Raw genomic sequence first — 18,247 nt, 5'->3', positions numbered from 1 at the left:
TTTTGAATTGTTGAGAAAACATTTTACAAAAAGGCAAATCCAACTTCAAGCAATTGACCGTTGTTGGTGGTTGGCAAGTGGTTGGTAACTACTTAGTATGAGCTTTGTCTCTAAATTGAAATATCGCATTGTAGGTGTTCCTCCCTTCACACATTGTTGAATGAAATGTCTATACATCAAATCCCATTTTTTTTTTTTTTTGAGAAAGAGTGTGTGTGCACACATGCACATGGGTGAGGGGCAGAAAGAAAGGGAGAGAAACAATCCTAAGCAGGCTCCATGCCTATTGTGGATCCCAATGTAGGGCTCAAACTCATGACTGTGAGATCAGGACGTGAGCTGAAATCAAGAATTGGACACCTTGCCGACTGAGCCACCCATGTGCCCCTCAATGGACATTTTAAATGTCCAATGACTGATCCCATATTTAAAAGAAACCTTTTTGAAACTAGGGATCATATGTATGAAAATATTAAAATTTTTGGTAGTTTAAGCTTTTGGATTTTAGACGTGATATTTTCTCATCCTGGGGAAAGGTGGAAGACATCCACACTGCCAAGGTATTGCTCATTTATGGCCCCAACTTAGATCGGGGACCGTGGGCATTATACATCTCTCTTTGAGGGCAGCCCAAGCATACCGTCTTGGCTCGTACACCATCATTATAGGAAAAAGTGAATAGAAATTGAGTAGGAATTCACATGAGAAGAGACATTTCTGAGCACATGAAATGCACTGCTAGAAAAGAATTATCCAGGAAGGAAGGGGCTTGGAACCTGGAAATTCGGTGGGATGAGCATAGAGTTCACATCTTGAGCACAGATTCCCACAGGCATGATCACTGCTGTGTGTGCACAAGTTCCAGGCCAGGACCAGGGTATCCATGTCTCAGAATTCTGCCCCCCTGTCCCCTCAAACATACCTCCAGTAGCAGTGGGCTTCTAGAAGCTGAAGCAGCTCCCAATACCCTATGAAGACTTTGTAAATGTCAAAGAGGAACAGATTTTCCCAAGGCCAACGGTTTTCTCCATTTTCTCAATGAGTGCAAACGTGTTTGTGTAGGAAACTTTCACAAGTTTATAAGAACTTTGTAGCTGGACAAAAGGAGCCCAAAATTGGTTTCTAGACACAAAGAACTCTTTAGAAAGTGGTTAACCTTTAAAGCAACTCCTAAGAAAGACAAAGATTTTGTATATTCAATGAGACCCTCAGAATAACAATTGCTTGTGTTTTCACTGCCCAGGAGTGTGAAGAAGCAAACAAACCAATTTACATTTCCCTTAGCAGTAGCTTGTTTGTTGCTATTTTCTTTAAGAGTATCAGGGTCGGTGGCTGCAAATGGAATTTAAATATGTAGAGTAAAGAGGCAGTCAGACTAAAGTAAATGAGATTTTGAATAACCTCTGTAATATTTATAATCTTATACACTCTGAATTCCCATCATTTCTTACTCATCCAAACAAACCCAAATAGGTTTTTGGCCCATGAGCCTTCTTTCCACTAAGTACAACCAGTATGTGGACACACACACACACACACACACACACACACACACAGCCACAGTATGAAAACGTTCTGACCTAAGACATTTTGATGGTTACAAGAGAATGTTCTTGGAAACTACAAGAATCCCTCATGGCAGAAGCCTGGAGTGACTTTCCAACCAAATGTTTTGAGTCCAAACCTGCATCCACAGGAGTCATTCTGGAGTCAAACACATGGGTCTGGTCAAAAGCAAATGTGAGAAGGGAAAGGGATTAGTGAGTAATCACACTGAGGGAAAAACAGAGAAGAACAGCTCTGGGGAGCAAGAAGGAATCTGCATGGACAGGAACACAATTCCCTAGTAATCTACTGCCTCCAAAGTGAGGCTGGAAACGGTCAGGGGCCTCCAGAGTACGTGCAATTAACTGCTGGAATGAGATCAGCACACCTGCCTGCTCCTCGGTGCACACACACTTCTGGGGATAGTGCATCTCGCGTGGCCTGAGCCTCTCCAGGCTTCAGCAAATCGGGGCGTAGATACGGATTCTGGGGCTTCACCTCTGTCTCACGCTGTTCAGTCGGAGAAACTCTCCTGCGTTATTTCATGACTCTCCCAATAGTAGGAGGAAGGATGCAGAGTAGATATTATAATCTCTATTGTACAGCTTCAAAGCGAAAGGTAGATAAAAGTTGGATGATGTTTTTCCAAGTCAGATGGCTGGGGGGTGGCAGGACCAGAAGCCGGACCCAGGGTTGCTGACCTCTTGCCTGGTCTTTGTACTTCTCCTGCAGCGACACCATAGCACTGCCCATAGATCTCCAGCTTTACGGAAGGCTCAAGCACACATTGTCTACAGTATTCCCTCTATGACACACAAATGTAGACCTATTCAAAATCCATAATAATTCCCTACCCTTCTCTGCTTTGATGAGTTAAGGGTAAGTAAACAAAACAATGAAGCGGGTTGGGTTTGATGATCCCAGGTTCCTCCCTTTTCGTTGTTCATCTTCAGTGTTGACTTCCTCCTTTAATGAGGAATATGGCAACATCTCTTCTCCCAAATGAATCATTAAAAGTCTTTACAGAATACGTGTTTTAACAGTTAACGCAGCAAACGTTGTGAGCCAAGTACTGCTGCTGGATCCTGGGGATACAGAAACGGGATGCGGGACACATATGCCAAAGAAGGTCCCTTGATGACAGGAGTGACCAAGGTCCACAAAAGCTGTAATAATTGCAAAGGTGGAGATGGGAGAAATAAGTCTGTGCAGAGCACCTGGGGCGAGGCAAACCATAGGCTCTGCCCTCCTCTTTTCCCACCTTCAGGCTTCCTCCCTGGAGGAGATTACAGGCTTCCTCCCTGGAGGTTGTTCTAGGGATAGGTTCTGGAGACCTGTCGCTAGGAGGTGTGAGAGTGTGAACCTCTGGAGCGATGGCATCGCTACTCTCTGCCAGACGTAGCCCATGATCACACAGCTCCTTACTTCACACTCAGTCCCGCATGCTATCATTGGCTCTGGGAATTTGCTGCACAAATAATGGTGAAGTGTGAAGGTTAGAACTGGGATAGGACGGAAGGGGAAAGATCCGGAGGTGGGAGAAAACTCTCAGGAAACCTCAGCAATCTGTGCATGTGAGATGGTGGTGAGGGAGGGTGTGGGACTGGTCAGATAGGATCCCAGGTGTCGCAGAGTGGATTCGAGAACTTTGTGTGCATTTAACCAAGGGAGTGAGACAGAGGAGGATAAGCCTGTGTGCCTCATGCATCTGTGCCTTCCTAGGGTCAGGCAAAATGCACCTGGGCTCAGAAGAAGAGGATTTAGGAAAGGACAATTGCAGGGGTGCAGGTAACGTGAAGGGAGTGCACCAAGAGGAGGCTACCAGCAGCTGACCTGGGGCTACAAGGACATTAAGACCCAGGGTTGAAAGGACAGAGGAAGGAATTTGGGCAACCAGAGCCCCCTGAAAACAGAGCCTTGGTCGGCACTGTGCTCACCAAAAGGTCCAGCTTCTGACAGAGAGAAGGGGATGAGGAAGATGGGGTTGAACAAGCCGGAGAACCCCTAGCCTCTCTCTTCCTGCCCTCTGATTCACTGGTGCCCGTCATTGTCCAGATCCAACCAGAAGCTGGCCTGCAAGGGAGCACCAAAGATGGAGCCCACAGGGGCCAGACTCAGAGTCAAGAGAAGGACAGAGATGGGCAAATCTGGGGACCAATGAGCAAACCCGGTGCCTTTTGTTAATAATATTAATGAGCCGGGTGGAAGAAGAAAAACTGAAAACTGGATTTGACTTTGTAAAAGAAACATTAATTTCAGTCACATGTGAGCCACTTGCTATCAGGCCCTAATCGACACTCAGTACGATAACAATTATAAATGTTATTAAACAGCAAAACATCACCTTGTTTTATTGAGTTCACTCCATTATTCCAAGGTATGTCCAACACCTATGACTCTTATATAGCTATAAACGTTCTATCGATAGCACGTAGCATTTGGTGCTTTACACATAGTGAAGCTTTTGACTTACAAGTTATACAAATGAGGAAGAGCTTTGGTGAGGGATCTTTAGTCCTTCTAGATAGATTGTATAATCCAGGCGTTCACCAGGATTCCTCTTCCCCTTTTGGGGAACAGTATTCTCCAACTGATATACAGGAGTGGTGATGATTTGTTTTACTGTTTCTTTTGTGTAAGTCCTCTTTGGAATTGACCTTCAGCTCATGGAGCACTAACAGAATCTCCAAGTCTACCACAATCTCTTGGAGCTTAGAGCCATAGGTCCTTGGATGAGTGAACACGCTGTCTCGCAAGTCAGAAAGAGATGAGGTTAGACCGCCCCGTCAGCCCAACCCCTTCCCTACCGCGTGCACGACCCATCAGCCTCCCTGTAACTATAGAGCAGACACTGCATGCTTCGACAAACCTCTACTGAAGAGCCAGGGTGGTTCTAGAAGAAATGATAAAGGATGACATTTCAACTAACTTGCACTTGCTTTCCAACCTCAGGGAAGCCACCTTTTAAAAGCTCTCAACCACTAGGTCCTACCCCCTGAACAATGTCCTAAGTCTGTGACCACCATTTCTGTCCTGAGTGGTGCCCTGGGGTTATTGTTGTGGCTTTGCTGCTCTTGTATTCCAGTCTTGTGGCCATGGGAAAAGGCTCCTGTTCTGGAGGTCGAGCTCTCTGTACACCCTCAAATCCTTTCTAACATTCCCTTGAGCTCTAGGCCTGCTGGCCGCTTATTTGGTCAACCTATTAAAGCAATCTCAACTCCCAAGGACAAATCTTGATTTTTCCTCTGAGAGTGAAATCTAAATCCGTATGGAGGGGTAAAGAAAAACAACATTTACCCAATTAATTAGCAGGGCTGTCTTGACCTTTGAATCAATGGATCCCAATTATCTTGATGAGCAGCCTTTATTTGTTTCTCTTGTTCTGCATGAGAGGCCTGGGCACATCTCATGAAAACTACACCAGTTTTTGATGGCTCCTCTATTTCAAGGAGAGCTTCTGTGCTGCTTTAAATCCAGCAGTTTCCCTCTCCTGAGCAGGTTGTAGCCAACCTCCAGGTAGAGCAGATCAAGTGGCTGCCTGGGACACAGGCTTACAGTTAGGACTGGCTACCTAATGTACAGGCCCAGTGCTAAATGAAAATGTAAGTCCCCTTGTATGAAAGTGATTAAGAACTTCCAGATGGCAACAGCAGAGCATTAGAGCAAGAGCAAGCCTCTCTGAGCATGGGGCCCCCATGAGAATGCACAGGTCGCATACCCACACGGCCAGCTCTGCTTGGAGTCGCCAGGTGGTTCGTATCCCAGTGCATGCAAACAAAAACGTAACCCTAACAGCAGACGCTCTGCAAGTGACTGGCCTGAGCTGATGAGGGCCCTAACCCAGTGGAGGTAGTGATACAGAGCAGTGCTAACCTAGTCACTGGGCCAGAATGTGTTGACTCGGGAGGCCTCGGGAGATTTCCAAGAGTGCTCAGGGTAACAGTCTCTGAGAACCTTCCCTGGCTACCAGGACCTCAGCTTTCTCAAACTCTTTCTCGCCACAGCCCAGGCTTGCCCTTTTACCTTAGATATTCAGACCGCCTCTGATGCGTGCTCTCTCTCACCATCTGCTTACACTGTCCAGTGCAGGGCCCCTGCTGCTTCATGGGAAGGCAGCCTGGCGAGCTGGGCAGGTGGCTCTGACACTTTCTGATAAGCTCCAAGGCCAGGTGGCCCAGGAGGAAGGTCCACCCCACCTCTTAATCCTTTGCCTGTTGGTTCTACAGCATGTGCTGAACACATCAAAGGTGGCCGGTAGTGTTGGTGAGAAGGTATTGGACGGCTCTACCTGCAGATTAGGATGACTGGTGATGAAGAGGTTGGGCACGGGGGTCCTTGGTCCGGCTGTGCTTGAACGGTCAAGAGAGGAAGAGGAGGACGATGGTCTGTGGTCTCAGAGCAGCTTCACATTCTAATTACCAGGATTGAACACAGGCAAAGGGCATTGGGGTGGTGTTTTATTTAGCTTTTGCTTCCATAGTTGTGAAATGAATGCTCAGGCTACTGTATCTATAACTCTCCATATGCACCCAAATCAGTGGGCTCCTTTTTCACCTCTGGAAATGAAAAGTGCATTTTAAACTTGGAGCAAGGGGGAAGTAAAACATTGTTTTAATAACAGCTCTTGTTGCATGAGTCAAACAGTATTATCAGAAAGCTATTTTCAAGGCCTAAATCTGGCTACCCTCTTCTTCCCATTATATAGAAGACTGGAGTAGAAGCTTGATCTTCAGTCTGTAAGAAGTGGTAATTCTGCTACAAAGTTTTTCTTTGACCTGAAGTTTCATTTTTCTACTTTGCTGCATCCTGCCCGGTAAATTGCTGGCTCCTTATCAGTGCAAGAAGTCTCCTTGAGAAAGCTGGGGTGAGCCCCACCTCTGGGGACTCCAGTGGAAATTGATTTAATTGTCACAAGCTTCTCATACTAAGTACCTGAAAACTGGAGAGTAAAGGGAGGAGACTCTTTTAAGTAATATTTGCAGCTCTGTGCTACTAATAAGTGAAAAAAAAAAAAAAAAAAAAAAAAAAAAAAATTTTTTTTTTTTTTTTTTTTTTAAATTCAAAAGCCTGTCAGTACTGATGATTTTCTTTTTAAAGGTCAGGCAACATCCTGTGGACTTCTTTTCATTGGAGCTTTTCATCCAGCTTAAAAATTGTTCTAGATTCATGGCCAGAAGGCAAATGTGATACGTTACCCACGCAGAGCTACCAGGAGCTGTCATCCGGGCTCTCTAGCTCTCCACGCTGATCTGCAGCCCCATCCAGCTGATCTTGCTGGGACTTGTGGGAAGTAAGGGCTTCAGACGTGTGGACGCTTGTACTCTGACGCTCTGGAAAAATACTTTTAAGTTGACCATCCTATCAGCTTCCCTTTGCACTTAAAATATCCAGCAACCTTGCTGAAAGTAGCCTTTTTAATCTGCTTCAATGTCTCTTCCTTTTTCCTCAAGGAAAAATGGACAATACGGGTGAGGTGGACCTAATGTAATGCTGGATGATTATAAAGGACCTAAACCTGTAGTCACAGGCACACCATTGACACCACCACTCCCGGACAGAGGGACCATTCGGTGGAAGTGTGGAGCGTGAACAATTTCAGGATTAGACATCAAAACATTTGCGATGATGCTTCTCAATTGCCAATTACAGCTGCTTGTACAACTCAGTTACCAAAAGCATTGTGGTATGCCTTGATGAATAAACACTTATGACTAATTGGAAAATGTATTTCTAGAGTACCATGGTGCAGTCCTACATAGCTCCTTTATTACTGCGTCCTGGCATCCTGCCCATCAAGTGGAGCACGCTTTCCTTTGAATAGTGCTTAGATGTGATAGGCTGACTCTTTCTTCCCTCCACCCGCTTCAACAACGCAGCTGATTATTCAACCATTTTCTCTACCCTTTGCTGCCTTCTGTGTGTTCGTTTTTTTTTTTTTTTTTTTGGTTTTTACCATTCAAAAAATCTGGCTGTTAGAAACTCCAAAATTACTAATTCTCTGAAAATACGCCTTCAAACCTCACTTTGCATCCAGTTTATAAAAATGTTTCTCTCAAGCACAGTTAGGAGTATTAGGGAGAAAATGGCAATGTAATTTCAAGCTGTTTCCTCATTTGTTCATATTAAAGTGAGAATTTAAACAAATTCAAGTTAATGCAAAATACACACATGTGTATACACATGCACACACAACACATAAGGATATATATCAAAGTAAACAACAACTGGGGCGCCTGGGTGGCTCAGTCCGTTAAGCATCTGACTGGCTCAGGTCATGATCTCACGGTTAATATGTTCAAGCCCCACGCTGGGCTCTGTGCAGACAGCTCAGAGCCTGGAGCCTGCTTCAGATTCTGTGTTTCCCTCTCTCTCTCTGCCCCTCCTCCACTCTCTCTCTCTCTCTCTCTCTCTCTCTCTCTCTCAAAAATAAGCATGAAAAAATTTTTTGAAGTAAACAGCTGATTCTAGATATTGTGGTTAGGGGCACCTGGGTGGCTCAGTCTTTTAAGCGTCCAACTTCGACTCAGGTCATGATCTCCCGGTTTGTGAGTTCGAGCCCCACGTTGGGCTCTGTGCTGACAACCCAGAGCCTGGAGCCTGCTTCGGATTCTGTGTCTCCCCTTCTCTCTGCCCCTCCCCTGCTCATACTCTGTCTCTGTCTCTCAAAAATAAATAAATGTTAAAAAAAAATTAGATATTGTGGTTAAAGTGATTTTTCCCTGCATTCCCTAATATTTTAACTTGTGTATCAAGAATATAATCAGAAAAGTACATGTAAAATGGCATTAAATACTGTTTTATTTACATAGGATCATTTTCTAGATAAAGAGATTATCATGGAAACTAGAAGTGTTATTATTTTTTATTTTTCATGGCAGTGAGTGAAGAGAAGAGAGGGCTGTGAGAAAGCAAATTTGTGTCTATCTTTCTGGAGGTCCCTGCCAATTTGCTTTCAGCCTCATTTTCAGGGGCCCAGACTGAGGTGAAGAGTGGAGCCATTGTCACTCATTTCTCTCAATGCCTCCTCCTGTCTGCTGGCAAAATTGCTCTCTCTCTCTCTCTCTCTCTCTCTCTCTCCCTCTCTGACAAAAGAGGCAGCAATGACTGCAGGAAATGCCATTTTTCCTGTGATTGCTTCATCCAAATCCTAAGATGTGACAGTCTTGTGTCTTCTGGGGATTCACCATTTAATTGCATATATATATGTTGTGTGTGTGTGTGTATGTGTGGTAACCGCTTGAAAATACAGGAGATAAAGAGTGTAGGGCAGATTCTGAGTATTGAAAACTTCCCTTCTATTGAGGAAATTGGAGAGAAGGTAAAATAGAGAGGCAAAAGAGAGAAGACGCAGAAAAGCCAGTACAGAACAGAAATATATTGAGGTTTTAATGAAGTTTATCAAAGCACATTTTTTTCATATACAGAAACAATCATATTATAGATTTGGACAGCAAAATTAGGAATTTTGCAAAACTCTAAAAGTCTATGCTACCCTCAAACAAGACTTGTGAATTGGAAACCTTTATTTACTTGGGAATTGTGAGGCTTTAACAGGAGGGGAGAGAGAGTTGTACGGGTAAAAGGAATGCCAAAGTTGAACTTTATCAAAAAGGGATATGTAACTATGCTGAAACTTTAGCAACTTCTAAAGGGAATTAAAATTGTCCTCTTGTCGATCTGAATAATTTATATTTCATAAGATATCCCAGAAATCTTTGCCAAGTTTCACTACAGTACTGCATGCCTAGAAACAAACGGGTACATTAGGTGCTGGAAAAATAACCAAAGTGAAATCTTCTCCCTCAAAGGAGTGGTGCTAAGTCTCAGCCAATGGCCCTGTGGTCACGTCACACAGTTTTCTCATTCATTATCTGTACATAATCATTTTCTGGGGTTTCCAAAGTGATGCTAAGTCCTGCCAGGTGTGATGTGTATGTCCGGGAAATGGACTGGGATTCAATCTATATCATAACCTAGTGGTGAAGTTGGGTCCAGTGTTTGTTGAGCACTAAATAGATTTTAAAGTATTTTGATGGGTACTATAGAGGATAGCAAAATGAACAAAATACTGTTCTTTCGAACGGAGTATGAAATGGTATAGATTATAACATGCTTTTTTTTTCATGTTTATTTTTGAGAGAGAGAGTGAGTTGGGGAGGGGCAGAGAGAAAAGGAGAGGACCTGAAGCAGGTTCCCCACTGACAGCACAGAGTCTGATGCGGGTCTCAAACTCAAGAAATGCAAGATCATGACCTGAGCCAAAGTCAGACGCTTAAACAACTGAGCCACCCAGGCGCCCCATAGACTATAACGTGCTTTAAGGACAGTCACTACATCAGAAAATAATCCTAAGCAAGAGCCACTATACAAAATCACTCACACAAAGAAGAGTCAGTAATAAAAGGTGAACGTCTTTGAAATCTCACTGGGAACAGGGGAAGGAGATAACCTTCATTGCGCAGTTATGTGGGTGCTCCCTTCTGTGGGAGGGCTTTTCCTACTCCATTTTCATGGACTTCTGGTAATAACTCCGAGACGCATGTTGCCTTTACACCCACTCGGCGGATGAGAAAACTGAGGCTCAGGAGTATAATGGAAATTACAGAAGAAGCAGCTAAGTAACAAATCCCCATGACTCTCCCTTTCCCCTCTCTCCCTGGGGAGAAAGGGGCTCTTCCTCCCTCAGGCAGTCCACGGTCTTCTGTGGTACAGAAGCTGGGGACGCAGGGCAGGAGAAGGCCAAGTCACTCTACAAACTAAAGAGCTGAGTCGGAAATAAAAGAAGAGAGGAGAATAGAGAATCCATGTTGGCTGAGACACAGAAGTGTTTTGAGGAATGCTGTGGGAAAAGAAACCTCATGATAGAGACATTAAAAGGGAAAGAGATGAAAAGGTGAAAGGCGAACACGTTGTAAAGGCCATTATGAATGTCTTGTCCCTTCAGCCTATTTAAGAGAATGCCAGCAGACTTGTGTTTCAATGACTTTTAATGCCGGAACGGTGTTTCTGGAATTGTGGCATTGCACTGAACCGGGGCCAGGAAGCCGTGGGATTTACAAAGATTCCCGTCATGTACCAGACACAAGGATGGCAAGGGACTGAATTCGGCTTCGAACCTTTTACAGTAAGAGAGAACTCTGCGAGGCCACCTGTGGGGAGATGCGTGAACTGGAGATGGGAGGGGGGGGCGTGTCCATGAGTCTCTCCCCACCATCCAGAATCCTCTCGTTGGCATGGCCCAACAGCTGTTCAGACTAGAACAGATGAGAGCAAATGGAAGGAACGCTCACCTGGCACGAATTTTCCAGCACAAAAGATGGGGTTAAAACTGAGGAAGGCAATTCCAGGAGACAGATAAAAATATTTCAGTCATACAAAACGATGGAGATGTCCTTATCATGACAGGATGTGAGAAGCGATGCCGCTTTTCCACTGTAATGGACCTCACATCTTTTGAGGATTCATTTAGCAATACTAGGTTGGAAATCCATTTAGCTCTGAGTCAGTGGGACCACACAGATACAATTACAAGTATCAGTTTTCATTATTGTAGTTGCAGATTTAAGTGGCATATTTACATCCTGTCTGCATGGGAACTTGATAAACAGCTCTAGCAGATTGGGTTGGAATGCCAAGGAGCACAAGATCTTTCCATGGATTTCTACAGTGAGCAATGGCATCAGGGTCCAGAGCTCTCATTGGCCCCGTGTTCTTGCCGCCTTCCTTCGGCTGTTCTTCTTTTTTTTTTTTTTTTTAAAGTCTTTTTTTTTTTTCAACGTTTTTATTTATTTTTGGGACAGAGAGAGACAGAGCATGAACGGTGGAGGGGCAGAGAGAGAGGGAGACACAGAATCGGAAACAGGCTCCAGGCTCCGAGCCATCAGCCCAGAGCCCGACGCGGGGCTCGAACTCCCGGACCGCGAGATCGTGACCTGGCCGAAGTCGGATGCTTAACCGACTGCGCCACCCAGGCGCCCCTCGGCTGTTCTTCTTGACAGCGAGAGTGCTGACAGCCCAGCCGAATTCCCTAAACTCTGATTTTATATCAGACCAAAAGATGACAAATGAGGTTTTCACTCCTGTTGATGAGCACATCACGAAAATGACATAATGGTGTGATTTTTCGCCTGAAGACAAGGAAAAAACGTATTGGAAATCACTGTGTTTCATGTTTTTGTTCCCTTTCCACCTTCATCTGACCACAGTTGTCACTCAGAACTCTAAAGAGGAGCGGAAATGGATGCTGTTGTTGAGTGGCTGCCTCGGTGTGTGTCAATGACAAGGTCATACTTGTCGATGCCCAGGACATGCTTCCCTTATTGAGAGAGGTTATCCCGGGAACACTTTACAGGCTGTTAACTGCCATCCCTGAAATTGGACGTGACACCCCAAATGACATCTCTTGGGGGGAAAGCTTGACAGACACCCATCTAGAGAAATAACTACTGCTATTCACGCACTGCCTAAGACAATACTTGGACAGTATACACGAGTTCTCCTCAGTCTTTGCGATATTGCTCTTGACCAACTCCTCTGACAGGGAGCCCAGACTGACCTATGAAGTTCTTCAGGTGGAAGTTACCGGCAAAGCAAGCATTAAGGTGAACAGTTTTGTGGAGGGTTTTTTGTTTTGTTTTTCATTCTTGTGAAAGATCATCCAGTGTCACCTGCTGAACCAGCGCTCAGCCTGGGCCCGCACTCAGGTTCACTGTGAAGGAACCACTGAGCGGGAAGGTTCTGGCTCTATTCCCGCAAGCCAGGGCAGGGTTCACAGAGAACTGACGCCCCTGCAACCCAGTGCCAAGTCAACGGAAGGTCTGTGACGTGTTTGCGAGGTTCCCAACTTCAGTCAAAAAGCCTGCTGTCAGGGTGTGTGGTAGTGTTTTATCTTCAACAGCATTCTGAAGCCAGTAGGTGAGGCCAACGGTGTTCATACTCAAAACTACCATTCAAACGTGGGCAGATTTGTTCCCCTCCATTAGTGCAGGCCGCCATTTGCTTGGCTTAGTAAAAACATTCAGTGAGCTTGTATTTTTCCGGCTGCCGTTTTACACTGTGAGGGACGTACAGAAACTAGGACTGTCCAATCTTCCGCTCAGATCATGCCCCCATGAAGAGAAAGGGCTTTCATCTATTGCACAATTGAAATGGTTTTCCCTCTATTTCTCTATACTTTGCACAAACGTTTGAGTTCTCAACATTAAATCCATGAACGATGTGACCTCAGGGGTACCTAGTAGAAAATCTTGAAAGGCTTAGAAGACTGATTTAGAGAAAAATCAAGTGGTTTAGATTTATTAAAAGAGTAATTTCCTACAAATCCAAACTACAATGAGATATCACCTCACACCTGTCCAAATGGCTAAAATTCACAACACAGGAAACAACAGGTGTTGGCAAGGATGCAGAGGAAGGGGAACCTTCTTCTTACCCGGTTAGTGGGAATGCAAACTGGTGCAGCCACTGGGAAACAATAGTTTCCTCAGAAAGTTAAAAATAGAACTCGTCTACCATCCAGCAATCCCACTACTAGATATTTACCCAAATGATACAAAAAATACTGATTTGAAGGGATACATGCATCCCGATGTTTATAGCAGCATTAACAATAGCCAAACTATGGAAAGAGCCCAAATGTCCATCAACTGATGAATGGATAAAGATGCGGTATATATATAGAATGGAATATTACTCAGCCATCAAAAAGAATGAGATCTTGCCATTTGTAACAACATGGATGGAACTACAGAGTATTATGCTAAGCGAAATAAGTCAGTCAGAGACAGGCAAATACCCTACAGTTTCACTCACATGTGGAATTTAGGAAACAAAACAATCAAGCACAAAAGAAAAAATTAGCTAGAGGCAAACCAAGAAACAGACTCTTAAATATAGAGCACAAACTGATGGTTACCAGAAGGGAGGTGGGTGGATGGGATGGGTTAAATAGGTGATGGGTATTAAGGAGGCACTTGTGATGAGCACTGGGTGTTGTGTGTAAGTGATGAATCACTGAATTCTACCCCTGAAACTAATATCACACTGTATGTTAATGGACTGGAATTTAAATAAAAACATGAAAGAAAAAAAAGAGGAATTTCTTTTATACTCCCATATTCTGCTGCTTGGAAGCTTGCCAGAAAAATCTTTCCTGATAAACCAGACTACCACTGGATGCTCTCTTTTTCTTATCACTCAAAAACCTAGATTCTGCAGCCCTACCTGTTTCGCCACTTTTGTACGAACATAAGACAATTTCCCCATTAAAAGACAGAATGTATCAGTGACCCTATGTTTTTCATACCTCCTTGTATCCAGACCCCTCGGAAGTACCCTCCCACATGGACACGAGGCTAGGCCATGTAAGTTGTTTTAGCCAATAAGACAACAGCAAACTTAACGTAAGCAGACACTTGAAAAACCTATTGTGCTTTTCTGTTCCCTCTCTTTGCCTTCTGCCATCACCATGAGAATATGACAAGGCCAGCTTGCTGGAGGAATGTGAGAGACATGTGGAGGAGGGCTGAGTGGCCAGGACAACAGCCAGCACATCTGCAGCTGAGTTCAGATGGGTAAGTCCCCAGTTGACTTCCAGCTGAGACCTGAACACCAGCCCCGTCCACTTGCCCCCAGCCGACGTCACCATCCTGCGCGCACAGGAGCAACGAAAGCTTACTGCTGTCCCGAGTTTTGTGGTTGCTATTCAGCAATTTCTGTGGCCCAGGATCCCTGACGTTCCCCACGTCTCAGTGTTCTTTTTGGCACAAATGATATCAAGAAACGTTTTGTGGGGAAAAAAATTATACAGAAAAGAAAAAGTGTATAGTAAAAAAAGAGCTTTAGAGACTATCTGCATAATAGTAATTCTCTGGGCGCCTGGGTGGCTCAGTTGGTTAAGCATCCGACTTTGGCTGAGGTCATGATCTCACAGTACGTGGGTTCCAGCCCCACAATGGGTTCTGTGCTGACAGTGAAGAGCCTGTTTGGGACTCTCTCTCTCTCTCTCTCTCTCTCTCTCTCTCTCTCTCTCTCTCTCCCCCAGCCCCTCCCCCATTCGCGCATGCGCTCTCTCTCCCTCCCTCTTCCTCTCTCTCTCTCAAAATAAATAAAAATTTTTAAAAATAATAATTCTCAAATCTTTATAAGGCAGGAAGAAAAGGAAACCATATCTGGACCCACAATATATGAACTGGATTAAAAGCGGTTCAAGTGTGTACACGGAAGTATCAACAATGGAACCTCACTCCTACTTCTCACCCATTAACCTCCCGGGGGCACCTCCTCAGGGTTGTAGGGCTCTGTGGGCATAGTTTAAAAACTACTTCTCGTTTTACAGACAAGCAGACCAAAATCCTAAAGAGTTTAAGCAAGTTAGTCAAGGTCACATGGCAAATCAGTGGAAGAACTAGGACCAGAAACTGGGCTTCTTTATGACACTGGAGTTGTCAGAAGCTCAAGGTAACTCCAGGGGAGCATTTCCTGGTAATCTACCTGTAGTAAATTTCTAATATCAACTCCCAAAGACTATATACCTGGGACCCACCATTTATACCCTTCCAGACTCCAATGATTGGCCATATACAACTACTCTGGACACTGTTTGGTAACAGGCAGTAAAGAAAAACCACCTTGCTATTATGGGAAATTATGTTGAAGTATATAAACCATACACGGCTATACTAATTCCAATGCTATGGCTCTATTCTCCTTTAGAAATTCTCTTTTCCTTAATTAGCTTTTATTCTCCTGTGGCCAGAGCTCTCTGATCAGCTACATAATCCCTGCACCTCATTTTTTCCCTTGGCTTTTATACTTTTTCCCTTGAACAAGTTCTCCTGCTGGTTTGTCCAGTTTCCCCAAAACATTCTTATTTTTCATCATGCTGCCTTTTTGTCTCCCTGCTTCGCTCCCTGCTTATTAAGCTCGGCTTTGCTCATCTTCCTCTCAGTACAAATATTAGCATATCTATGTTTAAAACCCATGTTTAAAACATTAATAATTTTTCCATAGAAAAAGACATTATAATCCCTAATCTGCATAGATTGTACTCATTTGATCATTCCTTCCTTTTTTAAAAGATCTATTAGGAATCCAAATTGGTTATTAATTTACAAAGCCAGTTTTTTAATGTAGTCATCATATGAAGCATTACGCTCAGAGTATCTTCTAGCTCTGAATTAGAAGGCCAGTTTAGCTACATGGTCTGCATAAATTGATTTCCCTCATTTTCTCAGGTATCAATTAAAGAGTCAAAACAGTGGATCCTGTCACCTTGATGATGATTTTCACACACGCTAGAATTTTCTAGAGTCATCTTCAGGGTGTTCCTCTGTTTACCAAGTGTAAGAATCAAAAGGAACTGGTTTGCAGTTGACTGCAAAAATTAGATATTCCACAGAAGAGACCCTCAGAGAAAGGAGTTTGAACCAACGAGAAAGGTTAGATATGATTTTCAGCTCAAGTTATTTTAATACATCAATTTGAGAGACCTTTGGAGAAGGCAATACAGAATACATATCCTAGAGGTTCTGAAGGATTTGAACTAACAAGTGGTTTGGAATTGGATAAAAGTTAAGATTTTGTGGCAAACCATTCACACTGACATATTTAAGCACTGTCATTTCTTCCTTGCCTTTAGGTACAGAAAGAGGTCATTCATTTTGTTCTTAGGTATGTGTTTTTCATTTCTATTTAAGCTTTCAGAAGATACGTTCATCAAGAAATAGTCACTATGACCATTTGTTTCATTTTCCACAGTTTCAACACAGATTATTTGGAGACTCAATAAATGCCTGTTATTAACAGTATTAGAAATATGTCCAACTAAAATGATCAGGATAGGCTTTTGAAGAATACGAAATCAATTTGATACCTTTCCTGACATCCTAATTTTAAGTCACCTACCCAACCCCCAAGTGTGAGTGTGTGTTTGGGAGTGGGTGTGAGATGTGGGAAGGCATTTGGGTCTGAAGGGAGATTTGCTATAAAAATCCACCTTTTCATCTGCATACAAAAAGACTGAGAAACTGCCATCACAATCTGAAGACAGGTATTGCGATTTTGCATTATTATTATTCAGCATCACAAGGCATCATCATTTTGCTTATTCCTGCTTTTATGCCCTAGAGGGAGACATGAATAGGGCAGGAACACCTCCATTTCTCCCTGAATATACAAGAATGAATGCCATTTAAGCAACCCCCATCAGCCCCACATGTCACTTTCCTGAACCTCTAAAGGCTGGATGTTCTCAGCAGTGTGCCAGCTAGAAGTTTACTTTTTTAAAGGGAAAGAATCAAGGTAACTGTATACCAAATCTTTTGATGGTTGCCCCAAATTTGGTTAAGAAATATTAACAAGAATAAAAGATACTGTGCTAATCTTAAGGCTGACTAGAGGATTGGTTTTGACGGTGTCCGTGATGTAAATTAGGATATCATGTAATTTGTCCTGTTTACAGTGATGTAATTAGTCATGCAAAAAGGATTTGAAGGGTTTCCTAGATTTGAAGATGGAGCAACTATTACCTTGTTCTTTTTACAGATGGGGAAGCACATCCACCAAAATCCATATCCTGCTTCATTTTGCCCTCTGCCATGTTGAGACATTTGCTTTCTTAGACACTACAGTGTCAGGGGCGATCCTCACAGGCTGCTCTACTCCCAGCTGCTCTGAGAAATAGGCTTCCAGAAACCTAAACTTGGCTCGCCTTCCTCCTCGCTAAGACGGAGGGAACCACCTGAGTATAAAAGATAATGCTTTTGACCCTCTCTCCACTCTCTTCCAAATCAGGTTGATCACCCAGGAGTGGACAATAATTTCTTATGCGTCTTCATATCTTAAAATGTATCCACATATGCCTGATGATGCTTGACTCTCCCTGTATCAGGGACAAAGATTTTAATACCAACCATCTTTCAGTTGCTGATTAAAAAACATACATATTGGGGCGCCTGGGTGGCGCAGTCGGTTGAGCGTCCGACTTCAGCCAGGTCACGATCTCACGGTCCGTGAGTTCGAGCCCCGCGTCGGGCTCTGGGCTGATGGCTCAGAGCCTGGAGCCTGTTTCCGATTCTGTGTCTCCCTCTCTCTCTGCCCCTCCCTCGTTCATGCTCTGTCTTTCTCTGTCCCAAAAATAAAATAAAAACGTTGAAAAAAAGAAATTTTTTTAAAACATACATATTGACTAAAATTTCTTCTAAATAACTAGTTTTGAATAAATGAATTCCCGGTGAAATAGAATCCAGTAATGAATCAGTAGGTGTAAATTCTTTATGGTTGTTAGCGTGGAAAAGTATTGGGCACCTGAAGTTGGGGGTAGGGGGCACAGGCAGGAGGGGTTGCCACTGGGGTGGGGGTTTATAGTGGGGGAGAACAGCACCTAACAGGGAGGGGAGGTGGGCAAAATGGCCCTCTCCCCAGACTTACCATTTGGAGCAGAATCGATCTCTTTGCTTTGAATGGGACGGGGACAAACAGAAGCCTGTTGAGAAGGCACTTTTGTCCAGTTAGCACTTGCGGGTGGTTCTGCTTTGTATGATTTATAAGGAGTTAATCTCGTTTTTAATACGGGCACTTTATTATAGAAGAGCTTTGCTCCCAGGGGGTTTGTTAATTGAGGTGTCACGGTATTCCCAATGGTTGTGAATCTTCATCCTTGGAGGATAGCTATGACCTTTTGGAGATAGCCAAAAGTCATTTA

At 43.8% G+C, this 18,247-nt stretch overlaps 2 long non-coding RNA genes across 2 annotated transcripts; one reads left to right on the top strand and one right to left on the bottom strand.

Annotated features, from left to right (window-relative positions):
- Window positions 1–3,773: 3,773 nt before the first annotated feature.
- Window positions 3,774–5,635, bottom strand: LOC121030294 (uncharacterized). Its single transcript, XR_005790160.1, has 2 exons — window positions 5,569–5,635; window positions 3,774–4,438 (listed from the first exon to the last, which is right to left on the bottom strand). It is a non-coding gene; the product is annotated as an uncharacterized LOC121030294 (long non-coding RNA).
- A 129-nt stretch (window positions 5,636–5,764) lies between these two features.
- LOC121030293 (uncharacterized) lies at window positions 5,765–7,272 on the top strand. The gene is made up of 2 exons (XR_005790159.1): window positions 5,765–5,902; window positions 6,996–7,272. It is a non-coding gene; the product is annotated as an uncharacterized LOC121030293 (long non-coding RNA).
- The last annotated feature ends 10,975 nt before the right edge of the window (window positions 7,273–18,247 follow it).

The sequence above is a fragment of the Herpailurus yagouaroundi genome, unplaced genomic scaffold, assembly GCF_014898765.1.
Source record: "Herpailurus yagouaroundi ecotype Mexico unplaced genomic scaffold, PumYag 140, whole genome shotgun sequence".
Lineage (NCBI taxonomy): Eukaryota > Metazoa > Chordata > Mammalia > Carnivora > Felidae > Herpailurus > Herpailurus yagouaroundi.
The sequence above is the reverse complement of the archived record's forward strand: the minus strand, read 5'-3'. Positions and strand labels throughout refer to the sequence as shown.